This window comes from Anser cygnoides, chromosome Z (assembly GCF_040182565.1).
Source record: "Anser cygnoides isolate HZ-2024a breed goose chromosome Z, Taihu_goose_T2T_genome, whole genome shotgun sequence".
Classification (NCBI taxonomy): domain Eukaryota; kingdom Metazoa; phylum Chordata; class Aves; order Anseriformes; family Anatidae; genus Anser; species Anser cygnoides.
The window spans coordinates 52,402,299-52,427,544 of NC_089912.1; the positions used below are offsets into that span (position 1 = coordinate 52,402,299).

Genomic DNA, 25,246 nt, shown 5'->3' on the forward strand with positions numbered 1-25,246 from the left:
ACACCGTGATGTATATTTATGTTATTTTGTATATGCCTATACTGTGAGCAGTCTTTTGAAAAAAATCTTTTAACATCTTCAGTATCAAAACAGCATAAGGAAACAAAAAGACCAATCACGAACTGTTTTTTTTTTTCTTTGTTTGTTTTTTTTTTTTTCTCTGCAATGCTATGAATTCAATGCAATGTTATAAAAATTGGAAAATGAAAGCAACCTAATAGATGTAGGTTTTACTGCAGAAACTGACCAATGTTTACAACAATTTTAGCAGCATCTGACATATAAGTTTTAGAAGATACCTTTCAGTTGATTTTACTACTACCTTTCAAACAAAACTTTCCAGAGGAAATGAAGAACTGAGTAAATTCACTATTTCAAAAAAGGGTGAGTATCTGGGATTTTTACATGGATATCAGCAGATCATATATAAAAATAAGCTATGTAAGAAATATGTTAACAATGTTGCAGTAGTAAAACCTCATATCCAGAGGGAAAAACCTAGCTGCTATAGGCTTCTTAACATGTTAAGTTCACAAAAAACACCATAATACTAAAACCGTGTGCCTTACATTGCTTGCTATACATTGCAAAGAATTTAGAAACTTGTGCCAATTGGTTAATACACCTGAGGTCTTCTGTTTGTGCTTCTTTAGAGAGGAAAGTTCCTATCAGCAAACTGAAACTTTTACTGAAATTGAAAATTATACTCATTCTAGTCTAGATGACTGGATGGATTCTGATGGTGGAGATCTCCCCAAGAAGAGACTTTTTTTTTCTTTTCACAAAATGTAAATGATTATTTTATTTTTGGTTCAGTTGATTTCCAGTAGTTGATGCAAAAACTGTAAGGTTCTCTGATACAGTTATCTAAGGCACATCACCTTTAGGATTTGTCTTTGGAAGACTAATTAGCCTTTCTTTTGCCATTATAATTAACATAAGTGTTTTTCGTTTGTTTGTTTGTTTGTGTGTGTGTGTGTGTGTGTGTTGGATTAAGTAAAAAAAAAAACACTGAAAATTTTTCAGGACCTTCTCAGATGTAATAGGAATAATGTGTTAAGGTTTTGCTTTTCAGAGTCGCTTCAGAATACTCGAGGGGAATGAGATGTGATTTAGTCAAAGACATAGTCGTAAAAAGTTTTCTGAATTTTTTTTTTTGGGGGGGGGAGGAGCTACGCTAATTTGAACCATATGCTGCATAACCATTGTATGAGACTATAAAATTGCCCTATTTATACCTATCTCATCTTTTGTTCCTATGATATTTAGGTGGGATGTAGATTTGTTTTACTAAAGAGCTAAGAGGTTTTAGCACATTTAAGACTGAACTGTTGTCATTTTCACTTAGAAATATCACTAACATCTTTCTACTAATTTGGTTGTAGTAAATAAAAAGGCTAAGTCTGCTTATTTAAGGAGCATTCAAATAAAATATATATGTATTTTTAAATGTCTTAACAAAATAATAGAAAGCTTTCTGCTGTGTGCAGAGAGACAGAACTGAAAAAAAAAAATCTTTATCTCAAGAGTTCCAAAGAAGCCATTTGCTCAAAAAGCACACTATCTGGACCTCAGTTAAGAACCGAACAGTTGAAGTAGTCTGAAAGAATTTTTCTGGATGTCATATGAATACTATGATGTCAATACATGTATATCAACGACAAAATGTAGGTAATATATAAAAACACTTCAAAGCATAAAAAGCTTTTTAAATTTTTTTAGCTCATTTTAAGATACAGATGCTGAAGCGTGATGACACATCTAATGTCATATTCTTTAGTTAATTAAAATAGATTGTCAACACTTTTTGCTGAGAAATGCAGATTTGTTTACAATGGTTCGTTCAAAAAAAATAGTGTTTTTTATGTCAAAATAAAAGCATGAACATTTAGGCACTTCTAAAAATTTTGGATTTGTATGAACAATTTTAAAACAAAACAAACAAAAAACCTTTATGTAATAGATTCCCTTCAAGTGTGTTACTTTCATCCATTCATTCACACATTTCCTCCTCTCATTTACTTTGCAAGATTTCCTTCAAGTTTATTTTAACATATATGATCTATTTAAAGCATTGATCTGAAGTTTAACCACACAGAATGATTTTTATTCTGTTTCTTTGTAACAGGTAGTGTTCATAAGGAAAGAGCAACCATCTTCACAATACGTTCTACATTATATAGTGTAGTTTACATATATATACACTCTTTTATATATATATATTCATTTTCTTTCCTTAACTAGGTTATTCCATAATAGTTGATATAACAACTATACCACCTTTGTCCTTTACTTGCAAATAATTAACGTAATTATTCTACCTTGCACCAGAACACTTCTGATGGCTCTTCAGAGGGAAAGAAATAGAAAGGTGAAGATTTTTTTCTAGTCTAATGTTTTTCAGATGTCTAGTTGACTTTGAGCAATGGTAACATATGTGATTATATCAAAACAAAGTAGAACTGAAAACCATTTTCTTTCCTTTTAAATCCACAACATTTTAAAGGCATTTTTGACCTTAATATTTTTAGAGGAGTAGGTTAAAAAAAGGAACCTATTTTATAACAAGGGTGATTAGCCTTTGAATAGAGCAACTATTGGAAACTGTTCAGTGTCTACAGTCTTTGAGGACTGGATCATTTTAAAAGCACAGATAAAATACTTTTTAAATGAAGAAAGTACCTGTTTCCAGACTCCATTTCTTACAAATTTTTCAAAGGCATATATAACATGTCAATGAAATGTATTATATATTAATGGAGATTTCATGGAATTTCATATTTTTCTGATTGATAAAGCAAATATTCAAAGCAGGTGTTAAATGTCAGCCATTTGACAGGACAGAACAGAATTATTATATCAATTAAATTTTGGTATCTCCATTTTCATTTCTCTGGAAAAATATATAGTTTTTATTTTGAAAGGAAGTTCAGCATTATATTTTCTGATATTCTAAACCTGCTCTTTTAGGCATTTTGTCAAAGATAAACCTTTTTTTAAGAGTTTACTTAAAAGCACATTTATTTTGTTATTTTTTTTTCACACCATAAGTGCAATCTAGGATTAACCAAGTGAAGTACAATTTCAGAAACATTATCAGATGACTATTGTTGACATAATAGCTTTACTTTGTAATCTGAATTTTGTATAACAGCATGTTTATTCTAATGACAACACTGCTGGTTAGAAATAATAATCTGCAAACTACTGGACTTTTTTTTTTTTTTTTTTTTAACTCTATGGATTATGATACTATACAAGTGAGACTGTAGCAGCAGGTTTTGTTCAAATATAAACACAGGCACTATTTTTATGATCACTATTTCTGGAGACATTCGTATCCACTGCTCTGGGCACAGTGGAACATTTTGACAAAATAAGACTTTGTTACTGGAAGTACTGCTGTGGGTGCACCTTTGCAGTCCCAGGCACACTCCCCTCAAAGTCCAACCAACACATTTCACAACTCACACACCTATTGCAGAATGAGAGAAGCTAAGAAAAAAAATAAAGATTAATTTATAGGCTACTATGTCAGAGTTTTTCATTATCATTAATATGCTTTGTGTATTCATCTTTTGTTTTCTGATAAGCACTGTCATTGGGATTAAAGCTTATATCTTTATAACTTGTCATTGTTAAAAGAATGCGAATTAATACAATTTTAGCACATATTTGGTTAAAAGGTATGCATAAGCATACTACTGTACTTTGATATTTGAATCAAAATACTGCTTTAACGACATAACACACACATTTTTCTGTTCAGTTTCCCTTTTTCCGTTTAGATTGCCAGAAATGTCTTTTAGCTGTTACTTGCAACAGTTTAAAGTAAATTGTATCCATATAGTCTTCTGTCTGGAAAGGTCTTCATTTAGGTTTATCTTTCTGACTTCTAAATGCTTTATTCGGATTTTGTTTATGAATGATCTCATGTCTGCAATGTAATAACTGAGAGGAAAGAAAACTGCATTTTCCCTTTTTGGCTTCCTTCTTCCCATTAGAACTTAATATCTTCTTGTCTACTGAAAATATCTTGAGGCATTATCAGGATATGATTGTGAATAGTAAATATCTTCAGAACAAAAAGACATTTGTGAAACAAGTAAAATACCAATTTCTCACTAGGTCTGAAGGCAGCATAGCTTCAAAGCTTAAGGGTTTATGTCAAATGACTCTTAGAGTGCCCTGCAAATTTGACTGGAAGGATAGTGTATTCTCACAAAACACATCAAAGGAAAGGGAAAATGAAACTCATTAATTGAGGTAATAAAGTTTTATGTTCAAGCAGTGAGGTGGCAAAAATTAATACCACTCTGTTGGATGGAAAGGAACTGTGACAACTGAAATGAAATTGAAGATATACCTCAAGTGATTTCGGTGTCTGTAGGAGATTGCTTTTATGTTTGGGGAAAGGAAAAATTAAAGATTCTCTCAGGAGCCAGACACAGATGATCTACTCTCAGTATTGCTCATACCTTCAACCATCCTTTGCTGTGCAGTAAAACAAAATTCATTCTCCTAGCTGGAGAACTTGTTTCTTTTAGTACTGGAGTTAGTCTTTGGTGTAAAATCCAAGGCCTAAATTCATAACACCAACAGTAAAATTCCAAGCATGCTCATGTATTCTTTTACAACTGGAGGGTTATAGTAACTTTACTTTTCCATACAAACACACTTTGTGGTATCTTTAACACACAAAAATAAGCATTAGCAGCCAGCATTGTAGCATAACATACCTCTTGGAAATCAGTATTATTTACATTACGGTAACGTTGATATATTTCCCTACCAATGCCATGACAACTTCTTAACATACCAGAGACTTGACATACTACTTTGCTTCTAGCCTGCTTCTAGTATTTAACAGATATTAGCACGTTCATATCTGTCCAGGCTATGAGATTGGGTGATTGGATTCTGGCGGTGTTTTTTAAAAAATACTTCAGTTTAAAAAATACTTCAGTTTCAAAGCTCATTAATTATGATATTTGAAAGAGTGACATGAATTGTGTATTATTTTTATGTCCTCTTCTACAGTTAAAGCAAGCGAGCAGGCAAGTAAACAAACAAAACATTTCCAAATAGTATAGAGAAGGGAGACATTCCTTGTGAAAAAAAAAAAAAAAAAAGAAAAGAAAAAGGTAATATTCAGTGATTAGCAAGTAAGCTAAAAACACAAACACTTTTCTATATGGTCTTTAAATATGGAAGATATACATCAAGAAAAAAACACCAATAAGTGTACTTCACCACTTTTTTGTTAGTTTGTTTGTTTGTTTGTTTGTTTGTTTGTGAGAAGAGTTCATCTTCTTTGGGGATATTTTTCTAGAGGAAAGTTACTTTTCAACCAAACCACCTAAGATGTTTTCCCATTTATACAATTTTAGGAGGTCATGAGAAATATAGATGCTTAAATATTTGATATTAACTTACTAAAAAATTAATATTGATATTTATACATACAGAACAATAATTTTAATTAGGCAAAGCTCCTGCTGAAATCAATGTGAAGCCTGAATAAACATTGTGGGACATAGTAAATAGCACTCAGTGGCAGAGGTTTACTATTTTTAAAATTCATGGATAATGGAGACATTTAAAAATCGAAAATCGAGACACAGTATCCGACTATTATTATAGTAATCATAGTAATAAAAAAAACCTTACTCTTCTCCAAGGCACATCCTGTTGTTGTATCTCAGGACAGAGATCTAAAATAAGAAAAAATATTGTTTGATATTAGTGGCAATTAGAGGAATTGTCAAACTCCAGGTTTTTATGCACACAGCGGTTTCTATTTGTTGTTAAGAATAGTCAGAATTAAGACATGAACATTGCAGCATCTATAAAAAACAGAAAGGAAAAAATAGTGAAAAAAATGTGGAAATCCACTTCTGTAAGTCTTTATTTCCTAATTGTATCTGAGTCTGATGTAACCAAATTTTCTTATTTAAAAAAATAATATTTTTAAATATAATTTGCATAATTTAATGTTTATGTGGTCATATGTGAAAGTTTAAAATTATTCACAATTCAATATCTGTACTATTGGTCTCCTTTTCAAAATGTATATCTTCATAATGCCTGAACCATTATGTAGGCTTGCATTGATTTACAGATTTTAATGACATTTAAAGACCAACTCATATAAAAAGGTTATAATGTAAAGTTTTAAAACGCAGTGTTTGCATAAGACAGTCTATCAAATATTATGTTGTCTCTTTATTTATATTTTATTTTATTTTATTTTATTTTATTTTATTTTATTTTATTTTATTTTATTTTATTTATTTATCTTATTTTTAAATTGGACTCAAAAAATAAGAATTAGATGGTAGTCTATCAATATTAACATCAGTGTTCCTACATCTGAGTTCTTGATGGTGTTGCAATAACATGTATTTTTTGTGTAGAATTTCAACATTCCATTTCAGGACTGCAATAGTTCAGAAGGACGAAATTTTAACCAGACTTGAGAATTGGCACTTTATTCACAAGTGATTTGCCCACGTTACGTTTATATTAAGATCTCTAATGTACGTATCTTAAGATCTTCATGAATTCAGGAGGTGTAAATGTTCAAAAGCTCAGGAACTTCCTAAGACTCTTTCCTGTTGGTACAGGTGTATAAGCACAACTAATGTGAAATCTATCTATATGCAATGCTCGTATAAATATTCCAAATGCTTCTACTCAGAAAAACTTAAGTTTGAAATTGCAGGTCTGCAAGGCCTAAAATTAATTAGAAATATTATTTGGAATCTGAAATCTACCATACCAGTAGATTTTGTTTTAACCATGCAACAGTCAGAAATGTTGAATCTTAAATGTCCAAACAGGGGAACAATGATTGATTCCAGGGAGGATTTTTATTTATTTTATTTTATTTTTTTTTTTTTGGGGTAGAGGAAGAAACTTAAGCAATTTGGCTGTATAAATAATGAATATTTGAAACTGATCTGGGATCAAGATTTTTCAAATGTATTATTGGAAATATTGACAAGTGTTCAGAAAACAAATAAAAGTTGAATAACAGTAAAAATTTCAGTCACGAGTTCCATCAGAAATAACATGGCCAATTCATGATATGGATGACTATACTGCTTATTACTGCTCTATATATGTGCCTGTTGGCATAAACAGTTATTGAAAATTTTAGTCCCTTTGCCAAAAAAAAAAAAAAGGCAAACAAATGAAAAATAGTAACATAAACAGAACCTCCCAAACAAAAATCAACCAAAGAAAAACAAAACAAAACAAAACAAAACAAAAATGCCACAAGACTGTTGCCAGCCTGGCTGGCTGGTTTTTAATACTAATACTCCATCAGGGTTGGAGGGAGACTTATTGTGAGTGGCAACAGTCTACCCCGTGACTCCTCCAACTGTGTTGCAGAAGAGTGCAGGTGTCACAGCAGGGCAGTGGGACGTGAAGGGTCAAAACGTCTCAGCAGCATGGAGGTCCTATTAGGAGCTTTACCTTTGGTATGATATTAAATATACAGTAAAGCACCAAGCACCCAGTCTTGAATGTAGGCAAATCATTCACCTCCTGGGGACGGCCCCTCACTCAAGTGTTGTCTGTTTGGCAGCCAAGTGTCGTTTCCTCATGGAGCAGTTACTTATTTTTGTTACTTCTTTCTGCCACTCCTCCTACTCCATTGTTCAAAATACCAAAAAATTTATTATGTTCATTTATCATTTATGATCAGAGATACTGGAAAACGGTCCTTTCAAATAAGTTAGTAACTGGGTTTCAATAATAGTCCTACCTCTACTCTCTCTCTGTCCATTTTCCTAGACTTGTAACCAAATTATGGATTACTCAAGGGGTTAAAGTTTACAAGAATTACAGAAATAAATAGTTCCAGGAACTAACCAGTTATTCCAGTTAGTGTCAGGAACTGAAACAAGACAAAACAAACAAAAATGAACAGAAGTCAAAGCTATCATTTGAGGTTTTGTTGATCATTTATGAAAAACAATGGGTTTCTTGACAACAACTGAGAGACCTATATTTGGTGCATTTTATCTCATAGTTCAAAATTAAAAAGGTGCTGCCATGCCTAGATAAATGTTAAGGACATGAACAGCTATTCTCAGATTTATTATGGAGACATCTTAATCAAGAGCATCTGATCCTTCTTTAGGGACTTGCACTAATGGGATACTTATGGTTCAGCTATTGCAGTTCTGATGATGAGTGTATGAATGTTGCCACCATGGATATAAAGCCATTGACTAAACATTAACTTTATTTATGGAATGGTATTTCTTAATAAAGTTGCAGCTGGAGGCCTTTAAACTAGATTTGACTGTTGTACATTTACTTGTGCCAACTGTGCAGTAACAGTCAGTATTATGAAATATTCACTGTCTGAGGCAAATGGTAATGATATGGAAAGAATCTCTATCAAAATTAAACCACTCTTGAAAATACACTCAATTACTGTCAAAAGGCTTAAAGTGTTTAGCCTTTAACATACGAATATTTGTCTGATAATGATTTATTAGGAATTACAAGCTAAGAAAATGTGGTATTTTAGTTTTTTGATTGCCTTCAAGAATCTTCTTCGCAAAGGCCAGTTAGCTAGGGAATACCTGGTTCCTTGCAAAAAGCTTGTCAATTACAGGCAAATGCACAAAAAGGAAAAATAAGAAGATTCAAAGTAGGGTCAGTAAACTGAAGTCAAATTATTTTGTGTACCAAAATCATTCTACTAGCAGGGAATGAAACAAAACATTGTAAAAACAGATAAAATACACAGCTTATAAACACAGGTTATAAACACCTACATAATGAAAATAAATAGAAAAGCGTTAAAAGAAAATCAGTAAATAGAAAAGCATTTTCCAAAGCATGGGTGCATAAATACATTATTAATTCACAGTAGAGGGGAAAAAAAAAAAAAAGAGAGAGAGAGAGAAAGATGCATGCAAAATGCTCTCTTGGGATACCATCCTGAAATCCTCATTGTATCGTGGTTAATCTCAAATCTGTCTAAGTGACTTTTCTTATGTAACCCAATACACAGGCAATCAGCATTTGATTACTTAAATACTGTCTAGCTGGGCTTTGAATCAGATTGATGAATGAGTCTCTTCTAGTCGCAACATATCTCCAAAATCCTATTCATACTAAATAATAATTTTCAATTACTAGATCTTTGGAAATAAAAAAATAAATAATAATAATAATAATAGGTTGCATTATCTTTCTCTCCTAAGTACTTATTTTTTAATATAAATATTTAAAATACAGTCAAATTTTTTTTTTATCTTCAGTTTTCTCTCAGAAGTTCAGCACAAAACAAACATAATAAAGGTTTATTATAGGTTTATAAAATACTGTGTGTTCTCCATTTTTACTCCTATAAAATGTTCAAAACATTGAGAAGGCTTGTCAGTATCATGTCTTACCTATATAGGCATAAGAAAAAGCCTAAAACTCACTTAGCCACTTGAGTGAATATTCTCTAGTATAAAATAAACAAAGCAACATAAGCTGCATTCAGTATCCTGCATTCAGTTTCATTTTATCTAATAGTCTTGAAATTTAGCAAGAGCTTTAACTCTTTTTAACTCAAAGGAATGTTTTAATTCTTTGTCTTCTGCCTCAGAAATACTTAACAGTTGTTCATTGTCTAATTCCAATGTTTCACATTTTTGTCAGGTCCATAAGAATGTTACTAGTATTTTCATTCACTACCTTTGTTAGTATAACTTTCCAGAAATGTAATACTGTTTTGCTATTTCAGCCTCATGTAAGCCTCAGAGTAAGTGGTCCAGAGGAGAAAAAGCCCACTGGGGCATGAGGATTGGACACAAATCACTGAGGTTGTTTACTCTCAGTACAGATTATGAAGACTTTCTTAACTATAAAAAGGCATAAAATTTAATCAACAGCAATTAGTTTAAATCCAGAACAGTTACTTTAAAATAAAATGTACAATTTTACTCTTATACATAAAATGCAATCATTCATTACCATTATACTTATAATGACCTAATGATTATGGTAGTTTTTCACCATATATACACATCATAATACTAAAAGCATATCTTAACATTAGTCTTTCAAAATCATGACTGTGTTACCACCAAAGAGAGAAGTTATATTAATGTGCACTGACAGTGTTGTCAGAATTATGCTCAGATGATTCATATTTGTTCATAAAAGAGCATCAGAACCTCTGACTGAAGTAGGGGGTCAGAATCTGTGTAAGTGGTCTGTATTAGTTTTGGCAGCTGGATTGCACCTGTGAGTGATAAAACAGTAATTGTACCATACACTGACATTAACGTTACATGTACCGTTACATGGATGGAATATTTGTCTTTGATTCCTGTTTAATTTTAACCAGATAAAATATCTGTGCAAGACATATAAAACAGAAAACTAATACAGGCACATTTGTATAGGTATCATATCTATGCCTTTGTTGCTTGGTGTTTGTTTGTTTTTTTTATGCAGTAGCTTTATTTTGTTTATCCTTTATGTGAACCTATAGTCTTAGGTGCTCTAGTCTTCCCAACAAAGGCACACACAACACACCCAGAGAGCACTGTACATCCACTAAACAAATCCAAACTCTGTGATTGTGTGATTTGTCCTGTGTCCTTCACCATGGTAAACTTACTGATGACTAGTGTTACAGTGATTCAGCCACCTTCCCAATATCACCTCAGGCCTTTTAGCACAACTGTTTTCAAGACTGGATTTCATATAGCCACCTGTCTCAGAGAAGAACCACACAACATCGTAAGTTTCAGTATAGGAATACTGTTACTATCCCCTGGTGCTATATGATGACAGCTAAGCATGTCTGTCTCTTGTTTCAGTCTTTCTGGAAACTGTCTCCAGTGAATACTGAACCCTACCTAACACCTAGAAATTCTTGAGAAATACCACAAGTATGTCAGATGTTTCCATTAGGCACACCAGTGTGTTTATGTGTGTTCTCTCTCTCAAAAAAAAAGCCTTTACTTTCATCCTCCTGTCATCTGTCCCTTTTCTCCAGACAGTCTTAACTGTTTAGGCTTTCTGTCTGCAGCCTATCAGCTTTATTGAAACAGCTATCAAATCAGCTATCAAAATTCTTCATAATTATAAACACAGCTTTTTTTTTTTTTGTAAAAGTGTTGATTTTTTTTTTCTGTTTTTGTGTGTATAAGGTAGCTTATTTAAATCTACTGTTCCATCAATAACCCCAAATAACTTGATATTAACTAGTTCACACGCTTTATTTGTAACACTCTTCACGACGTACAACACATTAAAAAGCTTTCCCCTATGCACAGTTATCTTTTATGTTTCTAGTTTTAGTGTAATTTCCTTCTGAGGAAGTATCTCAAAAGCAGCATGTCTCAGCTGTCTAAAAGAAATGGAATTTTCTGCCCCATCTCTTGACTGCAAATGCTGTTCTTCCTTCAGAATTGTAGGCTGAAGGTGATGACTTTCAAAGGATGCTTTTTCTGAACCTGAATTTTTCTGGAAATACCATTAACATTTGTGGGGTAGAAAGTTCAGATTGTTTGACACAGCATATATGAAGGACAGGGCGGGACCCTTTGCAGATGAAATAAATATTTTTTTATGTTAGTGAATTATGAAAGAAAATCTGTTAATAAACTTTTTACTTGAAAGAGGATGTAGTAAAGAACTGACCAAAACAAAATGTTTGCTTTAACAAATTTGTGAGTGGCAGTATGGGTATCGATGAGGGTACAAATGATATATTAAAACACCCAATACCACCATGTAGCAACATGATGCTGCAAGGAGAAGAATGCTTTCCTATTGTTACTTGCTTTTCAAGTTACAACCTCACTCTTTTTTTTTTTTTTTTTTTCAAACCACTTTTTAAGAATTGTTGCATTTCTGACCTAGAACATTGGCTTTGAGTTCAAAGGGCCCATTTCTTCAGGGCTTTTGCAGAACACAACTTACAAGATGCAAAAGGACAACTCCGATGAAGAAAGAACGTTGATGATACTTCCTGATTAGTTCACGTTTTTTCCTGATCCTATAATGTAGTAGACTTTCTTCCAAAAGGGACTTTTTTTTTTTTTAAAAAAAAAAAAGGGAAGTTAAATGTTTTACATATTAGCAAAGTCTGATGATTTACACATTAATGTAGTGCAATACCAGTCTCATTTTCCCCCTCTTCCAGCACTAATAATAGAGGAAAGAGCATGTAAGACAACCCTAGTATTTTGGACACTTTCCAGTTTGGGTAATTGCATTCTGTCTACCAACACTTCTCCTGCAGTTATGATTAGATATGATGTTCTTTTTCACTGTCCTGAGCTCTTGTGCAGTATTGCTGTTCACTGTTTAACAGCTGCCACATTTCACTTGGGAGATGCTTGCATTTCAGTATTTAATGAGATGATCCTTACAACAGGGCCTTCAATTAGCTGCATTGTGACTTTTAAGCTGCAATCTGTAACAGGAAAAATTAGATGCCGTGTGAAGGTAGGATTGCTCAGAAAAAGTTCAGATAGAGTTGATGACTTTTTAGTCAAGCATCCTGTATAATATAAGAATACAGAGAAGTTCTGAAAATCATGATTTCTTTATAACAAAATAACCAGTAGATCAGATAATGATAATCACTCCACCATTCTTTTTATTGTTCCTATAACTTATTTATTTATTTAGCATTCTATGAAAAATAAAACATTTTGTGTAGGGAAGGCTGAGAGTACCCTCAGTCCACAGACATCAACATCTCCTACTTTTGCCCAGATACTGAAAAGCAATCAGATGTATTTTTGAGCCCCTATAATAAATAAATAAATAATAAAATAATTAAAAAAAAAAAAAAAAAGGAAGAATAAAAGGACAACATTATCATATGAGTGAATATTTGAATATTCTCTATACAGTTCTGGGTGGAGTGGGAGGGAAGTGTAAGTGTCATGTTGGTATGAAAGAACGACCAGGTGAAAGGTCTCAAGAATTTGAAAGAGAGTTCAGAGTTCAGGGCTGAAGAAGATACTGTTCTGCATGAGCTGGGAAGATATATAAACAAAGACATGTAAAAGTTATATAAATATTTCTCTATAAAGATATAGAAAAAACAGGGTTTAAAAAGTACCTTTATCCTTATTACTTAGAGTCCAGCTACTTGTATTTTCTTAGTAGGGTGGGTTTTTGTTTGTTTGTTGTGTTGTTTTTTTTTTTTAATTTCTTTGCTTAGCTCTCCAAACTCATATATGGGGAAACTAAGGCAAGCACTCAGAGACTCAGATTTCAGTATTCAACTTTCAAATTCTACCGCTGAAAACTCATATAATGTGGGCATATTAAATGCCAAGTGGTAAAAGACTGAGCAAGACTCCAGTCCTTGCAATAAAAATAAAACACAAATGGTCAATATTCATTCCAAGATCTCTGTGCTTGGACAACTCTGGAAAAAATATTTCTAGAATATTGTTGTTTCTCAAGCACTCAGTATACACTCTAAAAATATCTGCAGCGGAAGCAAGCTACAAAAGTAATCGTGAGTTATTTATGATGTCAGCAAATGATATAAAATCATAGAATCGTTAAGGTTGCAAAAAACCTTCAAGAGATCTGGTCCAACGGTCACCCTACTACCAATGTCATGATGTAGCAAATGGTTATAATACAGAAAATCCCAACAAGATATGGATTTTGAGGTACCTACACAAATTACGTAGCAATATAAGGAAGGAACAGGTGTGACTATTCTTCACATAGAAGCATGACTATCTATATTCACACCTCTTTTTAATTTTAATCAGCTACTTAGCAAGGTGCCACTCTTTCCACTTTGTTTATTTTCCTTAGCTCTAGAAAAAGGAATTATGGGATACTAACTATGTAAACACGCAGATATACGGAATGGACATTTTGTGGAGTAGCTGAATATACATAATTTCTGAGTTTATCCATTTCACCATGACTACCTTGGATCTTCATGATCACCATGTAATAAAATCACATGTAATAAAATCACTTTACTTGTCATACAATGCTAACCACTATCTCCGAATTAAAATATCTTTAGAGACGAATTAAATTTTGTATTTTTTTTCTTTTCTTACCAAGAAAAATACAAAATTGTATGTGATACAGCAAAATGCATACCAAAAAAAAACCAAAAACACCAGTCTCCTCTGTATTCCTGTGTGATATGGGTACTCTTGCATTCAAATTTTATTTCATAATATGTTCCATAAGGTTGAAATCTTCTATTTCTTTTTACTAATCTCTTTACCTTTCAGCATGCTTTGTTAGACCACTGAATCATGACAAATGATTCTTTACATATTAGGGTACTCAGTTCACACAGGTGAACTAACAAATTAAATGTAATATGAAATGATGAGACTTCAAATATTAGGGACAGTCCTTTTGATGTGGTAAAGAATCCATAACTAGAGAAAGATTTGCCCTTTAATTAAAACATTATCACACTGGCAATGCTGAATGAAATGCCATTTTGAGGAATGCAGTGAAATAATATTAAAACTACAAAAAGCTATCACATTTTTTTTTGTCCTGAAACAGCCATATTTCATTACACAGCACTGAAGGTTAGAAAGCAATCAAATGTGTTTTGCCATCCCTGTCTCAGGCTATGGTAATTATTAATCTGAGGGTTTCTCTCTCTCTCATTCTCTCTTTCCTTCTCACAATTTTTTAACTGTGCTTACCCAAGAGGAAAATGAACCACAGTACTTATCAGCACAATGCATACATTGGTGATACTGAAGGCAACTGACCATAACTGGAGCCATAGGTTAGCTGCAAATCCATTAGCGATAATAATAATAACAACAACAATAATAATAATAATAATAAAACATGCAAATCTAGGCTACAGCTGAGTGATAACTGTAGGAAAGTCACAAAACATGACAATATAATTTGCATGAATATTGGATCAGAAAGACTGTCAAAAAGCCAGCTAACAGAGGTGAAGAGTTATCCAAAAGGGGTCTGAAAAAAAGAATTGAAATTTTAAAGAATTCATTCACATTCAGTTTTCAAAAAATACTTTTTTAATTAAAAGAAAAATGATTGTGCCATGAAAGATAACTACTAAAAGATTATTAAAATGCAATAATAGTAATAATAATAATAATAATAATAATAGACATAAGATCTTAAGTTTTGATGTGGAACAATGACTTTAGGCTGAAAAGATATAAACATTTTAGATTAATGACTGCAAGTAGAACTTTAATTTTAAAATAACATATATATATATATTTAAATTTGATTTGTTAAAAATTAAATGTTTTTTTAAAAATTTGACAAACTCCCTCATCTGGTAAAAAAAAAAAAAAAAATAAGTGAGTGGTAATTAAATTTGAAAACTTTCACCTAGCAGACAATCATGTTTCCAGTTGGTCTTTATCTATAAAATTATTAAATATTATTAATTAAATTACATACATATTAATTAATAATATATATAAAGACCTACTTTTATTTTATTTTTTTTTTAAATAAATGCATGTTTGTGTTTTTTATTGAGTCTTCATTTTATCAGAAGAACGTTCTCAAATCATTATATCCTAACAGCAATACAACCAGTTTTACTGGGAATGAAAACTTAAGCTTATTCACGACTTCATTGCAGGATCTACTGTAAATTCCTGAAGGATGATAAACCCTTGTTCATATAAAAGCAACTGTCCAAAATACAAAATAACATTTGCAAATGGTAGTAATTGTGTAAATACTGGCTTTATAAACTAAATTAACAAATTAATTTAGAATTGATATAATAAAATATAGGTATCATGTTCCTTTAAAAAAAAGAATTATAAAACTAGAAAAATCACGTCAATAGAAACAGTGTATAGTAAAAAAAAATGCTAATATTATAGTAGGATAAAGATTTGACAACCCATTTTTCTACAGTGTACTATCTTCTTTGTGTATGAAGGAATGAGAGAATTGGATTTCTATGACTGTTTAGAAAAATAGGAATCAGGAATATCAGCTTTTGGTTGTCAAAGTGTTGTATGTACATCATTTCAATTAAAATATTAACCTAGTTGTTGTTTTCTGTTTCTCTATTTATGTGTGGGGATATCTTTACGCTTCCCACATATTTTCAAATATCTATTTTAAAGTTTAAGTGGTTGTTGCTCAGACTTTGCTTTTATGAAACTTGTTGTTATTGTGTTTTTATATTATTACCTGGTTCTAAAAAATGCAACCCTGAAGGCTGATCCGCACCAGCCTGACTTTTTCTGAGAAAACTACTCCTCATATGAATCCTTCCATCCTTCTGCATTTGCAGTGGTCTTCACACAAAGTTCTTTTTTCAGGATGGATTGTACACGGTACAGAATATACCCTTTTGGATGCACTTGTTGAGCTACTGCAGAAGCCTGTACTTTTTCTTCACACTGGTGTACTTGTGTGCGTGCTTGTGTGTGTGTGCCAGTGTATCTATCTGTGCCTGTGTATCCATTTGTGTGTCTGAATGGCACATTTTTTGCCCATGCTTCTGTGGATAATTACAATCTTCTGCTGGGCTTGCTGGTTCCTTTATAGAACATGATTTAGCAGCTAAGGACTTTGCAGTGGGTAACAATAACCCAAAGCTATCACAAGGAAGCTGCAACAGACAGTGCTAACAGACAGTGCCGATCTATATGGTGAGATTTGACAATATTTGATCACTGCTTCCAAAGCTTCTGTTCTGTTGTGCCCAGGAGCAGTCAAAAACAAAAGCAGAATGCATGTCCTGGAAGTGGAAGTCCTTTCTGTTCTATTTTCCATTTAATTTATGCTGTATTTAACTTTAAGGAGTACATTCCCAGCCCTTCAGAAAATGTCTCTATTGCCAGAACTAATGACTGGATATTTTCTTACCATATCACCTTAACAAAAGAACAACACACTTCAGCTGAATTTGTCAGTCCTACCCAATCTCCTTTTAACTCAAAGGCATATGATCAGTACGTTAAACATGATTCTCCTGCAACACTGCATGACAAATTGAGCTTTTCAGACTCATCAATTAGTACATCTCCATTTGAGGACGATTCTCAAGGACCAGATCACAGTTCATCTGTAACCAGTACTGATCAGGCCCTCTGGTAAGATGAAACTCCAGGTCCATCATGTTCCTTTTTAGAAGAGGTCCATGCAAGCATAGCTTCTTCTGAAGAGGTTTCAGAAATTCTAATAAGGACTCTGTTGCAAAGAGAACTGAACAGCAAACTCTCACAAACTAATTCTGATTCAAAAATCAGTGATTCTTTGGACAAATGTATTATTATGGCATATGTTAAGCCATTATTTGAATGGACATGAGAACCAGTTGAGCAGTCTTTGGACACTGAGGTGTCAGTCAGGGAAGAGAAAAGGGAAGATGTGAAGAAACAGCAGCCAATCCAGTTTCACAGCCGTAGTGACAGCGAACCAAGCAGGAATGGCTTGTTACAGTCCCTCGTGGGAAAATGTAGGTAGTTACAAAAATCACTTGTCTCCTGCAGCTCTGAAGAAAGATGATAAGAACAAATGTAAAGTAAAAGATATATGTCCACAGGATCTGGAGACCTCTTCAGGAAGGGACATAATGTGCTCCGCCTGTAATGAAAGGTTGTCCAGGAGTCTACAATCCTATTCACAACAAAGTTGAATCGGTAATATTCATCAGACCATGACAGAGCAGTAAAGTTGATAAAGGCCAACTTCTGAGGACACAATCAAGAATCAGAGACAGTAGCAAGCATAGGAGCAAAGGAAACAAGAGGAAGTCAAGAACTCATGACTCTGGCATGTCTCAAAAAAAGCCAGAAAGGCTCTCTCAGTCATGACAGTACTACATGCAGAGATGTAAGCAGATCATAATCATGTAGCAAAGTCCATGGCTAAACAAGAACAAGAAGCAGATACAATGATCATTACTATATGAGAAACAATTGTGAAGTAGATATCTGGAATGTTGTGCTTTTTGGAAGGTCATGCTTATGTCAAAACATGGTCAAAGATGGCTATGAATACTCATGGAGGAGGAGGACTCATGCTCACTATTCAAGGAAGCCACTAGTCCAGAATAAAGTATACAATCCTTTACTGAAATGCTAGATCTGTATAGGTGGAGGTGATCCCATGAAAGACGTTACTGCTGTTATGAAAGGTGCAGATCAAATAGGTGACCAAACAATACATCAGGCAGTGACTGATACAAGAGAAAGCAAAAAGCCTGGTGGAAAAAGGAATTACAAAGCTCCCACTTTTCACAATGCAACCAAGGAGACCACAGTTCTAGAGAAAAGAGAGACTTCAAGAAAACAACCAAAATTCAGTAACTGCTACAAAAATGAAGATAGCCTTTCAGACAATCAGTAAGAAAAAGCATAAGAGAAAAAACAACAACAACAACAACAAAAACTAGGAATCTAAGTGTAGAGACATTCTACAAATGAAAAATGATGGACATAATGAGGTGTCACAAAAAGAAAAAAGAAAAAACATAAGGAGAAACACCAGAAACATAACATAAGTAAATCAGTACATTCTTCTCCAGTTCTGATTACAATTGATATTAATAGTGACAAGGAGCTAGAAAGTAATGAATGTGACAGCAGCATTACTCGGGCAGGCAAAACACAGACAAACAAAAGGGAAAATGAGTCTCCATCAGAAGAGACTTTTCTGAGAAAGCCTGAATTTGAAGATGTTTAGAGAGTCAGCAAGGAGTAGCAGCCAAAACTGATAGTTTCACTGCCACCAGAGCAGACTTACACAGTGACATTAGAAATGCTGAAGCTGACCTTTAAGAAAACAGCAACACAAGTTTTAACTGATAGCAGTAGTAACACTCCTTACACAGAAACTGTAACTATCCATTTTCAAGGAACACAAGCAGCATCCTGCAGTCAACTGTCTACATTCTATCTTATCTCAGTGTAAAACATTTTTGTTTGTTTGTTTGTTTGTTTGTTTTTTTCCCTGTAAATCAACAGGTTCTGCTGACAAGGCTATTATGATGTGTTAGTAATCTATCATAGGTGGTCCTGTTTGCTCTAGAAATGAAGTCCTGAGAGAAGGCAGTTGACTGGAGGATGCTGTTTCTGTTTTTCAAACACAACTTTGAAATATTCTGTGGGTATATTTTACATACTTACAGAATACAAGATAGCTTTATGAAATTAAAACTTCCAAACATTCTTCTATCTTATCTCAGTGTAAAACAGTCTTTTTGTTGTTGTTGCTGATATTACCTCATTTGGGATAGTTACAGACTTATTTCCACTAGTGTAAGTCCCAAATCAATGTGTAGTTTCCATTTTCAGATAGGACTCTGCCTTTCTAAGTGCTGGAAATACCCAAATAGCATTTGAACACTGATACATGTGAACGTAATTCTTACACACCATCGTTTGGGAGTGTTTGGGATTTAATAATAGACGCTATCTTCTCTTTCTGTATAATGAAATACATAATATTTCTAAATAAATATAATTATAAATATATATATATTTTTTCTAAATAAACGTTGCAAGTCCTCTTTATATCCCTTGCAGGTTGGTTGTGGTCTCCGAGTGCTGTAGACATTCATAAATCTGTGGATTCACACAGCTAAGTAAGGCATTTAATTTCATTTTAATCTCACAAAAAAGAAAGGATCTTTCTTCAGAATCTCAAGACGGGAATATTTATTTATTTATTTATTTGTTTATTTATTCTTTTTTATTTTTATTTGTTTTAATGAATCCCTCAGTGATGGAAACAATAGTACCACAAATGTACAAACCCGGGCAGAGCTAAGAAAGTGTTTTTCACTGTACTACCTATTAAACTGTAGTACAGCAGAAACAGGACATATCCAGAAAAGGTTTTTTCTTACTATTATTCAAAGAGACTGCATATTTTTTGGCATCCAGCTGTTATGAGACAAGCCATATCTTGTCAGACCAGCAGCACATCTAGCTAAATACTCTGATGCCAACAATTGGCAACCAGAGACAAAGATTAGAATATAAAAACCTGAGCATTAAGTATTTCCCTAATATAACTTTTTAGCTTCCCATCTGTAATATTTAAATTCATGCCAAGGCTCTACATGCAGTATAGGTGACAGAAAATGTCCCATAGGTGCACACTTATTCTAGTATTCTTTCTGAAATTGCATTTTAGTACACTACAAGTTAAAAAATATTACCACAGGTACATGGTACTCCGTCATATTCCTCTTTGCATGAAGAAGTATATAAAAATACACTGATGTTAAATAAATGTTTCAGTTCCATGCCAAATACAAGCTCACAGCTATATATATAAACTGCTCAAATTATAATCATGGACAGATCATTAAGTTAAATCATTTGTACCTATTGTTTCATTATTAAACCAGAAAATATTTTAATAATCCAATTATCTGTCCATCAAGCTGTTAAACAGACTGTTTTTCTTTCTGTTTACAATAAAGTTCAGGGTAGCCAGAGTTGTTTACTTATCTGCTTGTGTATTAACAGCTTTCATTCCATGAAAGAGTTTGAAACATTGAGGTGTTAAATGAAAAATTAACATTAGATAGAATGATAGACAAGTGTAGGGATTGTATGCAGTGAATGAGTTTGGTGCTGAAAAGTATAGATTAGTTTTTCTTACAGAACCACAAATAAATTTACCATTTACAGTGTTTATGACCTCATGTTTCTTCTAGGAGCAGAACATGGAGAATACATGTAATTCATAACATCACAACCCAGAACCTTAGTACATGAAAATTATATCTAACATAATGAAGGTTTGTCGTATTTGATTTAGCCATGTTAGTAGTTTATCAAATAATTGTACCCACACTAGGCTCAGAAAGAAAAGAAAACAAAAAACACCTAATATGTGGTGTAAAAATTCTACTGAAAATAACCATTTTCTTTCCTTCAGCATCCTCCTGCTTCCTATCTACCCCAAACTCCCTGGTGGACTTGGGAATTACTGAGATGCCAAAAGGTATTTTCCATTAAAAAACAAGTGTTTCAAACAGAGCACATTTTGACACACATTTATTTCCACTGTCCCCCTTTTAAAATAAAGTATATCTATTTTACAAATTAAGTTTAACATAGCCAATCCAAATGGTTCAGAAATTCTTTTTGGAGTATTGTGATATTACAATACCAAGACTGCCACAAGATGAGCAATTCCCAACAATATGAAGTTTAACAAGAGCAACTGACAGATTCTGCCTGGGATAGGGCAGCCCTGAATACATGTACAGACTGGGGGACAAAAGGCTGGAGAGCAGCCCTGCAGTAAGGAGTCAGGGGGTACCCATTGACAGCAAGTTGAATATGAGTCAACAGTGTGCCCTGGCAGCCTAAAGAGTTAATTTTATCTTGAGGTGCATCAAGCATGGAATTGTTAGCCAGTCAAGGGAAGTGATTATCCTGCTCTACTGTGCACTAGAGTGGCCTCACCTTGAGCACCGTATGCAGTTTTGGGCAACACAGTATAAGAAGGACATAAAACTAGTAAAGAATGTTCAAAGGAAGGCTATGGAAATGGTGAAGGGTCTAGAGGGCCCTTATGAGGATCATCTGAAATCCCTTGGTTTGTTCAACCCAGAGAAGAGGAGATTGAGGGGAGACCTCATGGCAGCTTACAGCTTTCTCATTAGGGGAACAGAGGGGCAGACGTTGAGCTCTGCTCTCTGGTGATGGTGAAAGGACCCAAGGGAACAGCATGGAGCTGCAACAGGGGAGGTTCAAGCTGGATGTTAGGAAAAGATTCTTCACTGAGAGGGTGGTCGGGCACTAGAACAGGCTCCCCAAGGCAGTGGTAAGGTCACCAACCCTTCTGGAATTTGATAAGTGTTTAGACAATGCTCTCAGACATATGGTTTGATTTTTGTGTGGTCCTGTGTCTCAGGAGTTGGCCTCCATAAGCCTTGTATATCCCCCTCAATTCTGGATATTCTGTGATTCTAAGAGATTATTTTGGACTCATGAGTAAATGACACACTGGTTTTCTGGTCCTATCCACATCTTTATAAAAATCAAAGAAAAAATGTATTCCTTAGTTCCAATGATCCAACTGCTTCATTAGATTTGTGACTGTGCAATTAGGAAACGTTACAGAACTTTACTTGTTAGCTGAAAATCTAACAACAACAACAAGTCCTCAAAATTTTTCTCCACTGTGTAAATTCTTTCCAGCATAGTACTGTTATGTAGAGCTGAAGTTGATATCTGATTTGAAATTAATCATTTTTTATGGATAAATGTGGTTGCCACATTATTATTGTGGTCCTTGCACTCCTCAGTAGAACTGTCTTACAGTGAGTAAATTAGAAAAGTAAGATATCTAATATAATAGAGCATTCTATTACAAGCACCGGAAGGAAATGGGAGACGTGGTCACCTGGGATATAGAAAAGGCTGAGGTACTTAATGACTGTTTTGCCTCAGTCTTCACCAACAAGAGCTCCAGCCACATGGCTCAGGCCCCACAAGGCAAAGGCAGGGACTGGGAGAATGATGAACCATGCCCACTGTAGGAGACAATCAGGTTTGAAACCACCTAAGGAACTTGAAGGTGCACAGGACCTGATGAGTACATTCTCAGGTCCTGAAGGAACTGGCAGTTCCTTCTAATACATCCAGTCATTAGACATGAATGATCATGGAACTGTCTAATGGGCAGTTCCAGTCTAATACATCCAAGTTCTTTTTTGCTGGGGGCCCCAGAGCTGAACGCAGTACTCCATGTGGGGTCTCACAGGAGCAGAGTAGAGGGGGAGAATCACCTTCCTCAACCTGCTGGCCACACGTCTTTTGATGCAACACAGGATACGGTTGTCTTTCTGGACTGCAAGTACACATTGCTAGCTTGTGTCAAGTTTCTCATCAATCAACACATCCAGGTCCTTCTAATAATATACTCAGTCTTTCAGAATATTTTGATATCATGATATACAGACCTTGTAGCTAATGGCTACAGGTGAAAATGTCCCTTCCTTTGACAAATAAAGTTTCCATAAAACCACAAAAGCATATTTTTCATACACTTGCTGGAAACAGACAATATTTGCCAAACAGACAAATATAAATAGCATTTTAATCTTTAAAACGTAATTTCAGCAGACATTCCATAATACTTTGTATTGTCAGAGCTAATGGCTTCACAAATGTCATTCTTACTGTGACTCAAAAGGAGAAAGTGTGAGATACTGCATTTGCTTTCTAGTTCAAATCAATGTAGAGCTAAGCCGTGTATAACTATGTTTACATAAACACCTAGCTGATTGTCAAACATAAGATAGAAAGCAAATCTAATACTTTTCTCCCCAAAATATCAGAATTTATTCATTTGTTTGAAGAAATAAAAATGTGATTTTCTATATCACTGTGTGTGTCCTGTTGCCTTGTTTGTGATCCCAGGGTAGCTAGCACAGCAGATTTTCAAGGATCTGTGGAATTAAACACACTATCTTAATTTGGCCATGGGAAATAATATGCTAAATAATATCATCAGGTTAAGCTTTCTCAGGCAAAACCTGTGCATGGTGGCCATAACATTCCAAATTAAATTCCCACAACAAAAATAAAATTCCTTGTGATGACCTTAGATGATGATAATGTGCTCATGGCACTTAGTCCACTTAGGCATACTGTGGTGTCCTGACCATAAAAGTAAAACCACTTGTCAAAATTCATATTAAACATAGGAGAAGGTGGTTTCTACTGTTTTATACATTTACACCCTTTCAGCACACATTAAAAAAAATGTAAAAGTATCACAACAATTTTAAAAATCTAAATTTTTGGAATATCTGTTGCAACAAATTTATTGAGGCTGAGAACTCTCACTAGCACATTAGTAATTTGAAGAGCTAGATAAATGCTGTGCTAATAAGATTCATACAATCTTCAGATTTTTGACAGGGAGAGATATTTAACATATTTTGCATTAACATGATTCAGTTTCAGTAAGTATTTTCTACTGCGCAACAGCCTTTGGATCTGTTATTAATTATTGTAAGGCAGCTTTCTTTTTTTTTTTCTTTTTTCCTTGCAGCTATGTTTTTTGTTGTTATTGCTTTTGTTTTGTTTTTGTTTTCCTATTAACATTGATGGGATAAATTTATGCCACTCCTAATCTTTGGATTTCACTCTTTAGGCCACAAATAAAGAACTTTCAGTTCCATCACAAGAAATCATGACAAATACCTCTTTCAAGGGAGAGGTACCCCATCCTCAGCAATCCTGCAGAAACTAGGGCCAAGTAACTAACAAGTACGAATCAGCAACTCAGAAGGCTGCTTAAAGGTTGACTTAGACAAAAATGTGCATGCTTTAAGACTTTTTTCTTGAATGCCCTTGGGTTTAAAATGGAGTAGGGGAGACTCAGTGAAAGAACTAAAGAACACAGAAACGCATTATTCTCACAGTACTGGGAACGGTATGATAATTCTTGTGAGTAGGGAGGCATCTGTTGCTGACATTTCAAAAATTGTTTCATGACTGGTGGTGTCATGAAGAATCTGAGTGGGCAATAGAAATTGCCAGTTCATATATATTTGAAAGTGAAGGATTGCTGATCGTTCTTGAAAAATGTCTGTTGCAGAACTAGGACTTAGGAGCAATGGGGAGATACAACAAATAGCAAATAGATTAACAACTGAGAACTGAACAGCCTGCAAAAGTTTTAACTTTGCCATGCTATGAAAATAAGTACAGTGAGGTACTAAGGACTGAAGAACATGGGTAATGTAAGAAGCTTATAAAAATAAATAAATATTGCATTTTTGTAGATGAACACAAACCAGGTTTGTTAATAGATTACTAAGTTATTCAGTATGGGTTTTCATCTTTCTTCTTAGCTGTAGAAGCACAAAGGAAGGAAAACAAAGAGTTTGAAAGGCTGCTACCTATTATCATTCCCCTTTTCCCAGATATATTTGTTGCCAAAAGATACAGTGCTAGAAAATAGGTTGTGTGCTGTTTGCTGTTGTGCTTGTGTGTAAGTATGGGGAAGGGAACAATATATTTCTCAACACCGTTTCCTTTTAGACTTTGCTGATTTTGGTGAAGAGTGCACAGAAAAAAAAAAAAAGTGCACAGAAGTGCACAAATTGAGAACTGAGCATTTAAAGTTGAATTCCCAGGAGACTAATCCCAAGAGATCTTCAAAGCTGTCAGAAGAGAACGGGATGTAGGATAGTTATGGCTGGGGGCCCGTACTTCCAGGACCTGTGTCTTCAGGGAGAGTAGCCAGCTAAGGTGCCACACGT

The 25,246-nt window shown here is 34.0% G+C and overlaps 1 protein-coding gene and 1 pseudogene across 35 annotated transcripts in view; one reads left to right on the top strand and one right to left on the bottom strand.

Moving 5' to 3' along the window:
- LOC125181161 (E3 ubiquitin-protein ligase Topors-like) overlaps positions 1-17,990 on the top strand; it is a 29,119-nt pseudogene extending 11,129 nt beyond the window's left edge.
- PTPRD (protein tyrosine phosphatase receptor type D) overlaps positions 1-25,246 on the bottom strand; it is a 1,327,869-nt gene that overhangs the window by 866,999 nt on the left and 435,624 nt on the right. For all 35 annotated transcript variants that reach the window (XM_066988380.1, XM_066988378.1, XM_066988352.1 and 32 more), the window contains one exon: positions 5,671-5,714. The gene's annotated coding sequence lies outside the window, so the exon portion shown is untranslated. The remainder of the gene's footprint in view (positions 1-5,670; positions 5,715-25,246) is intronic.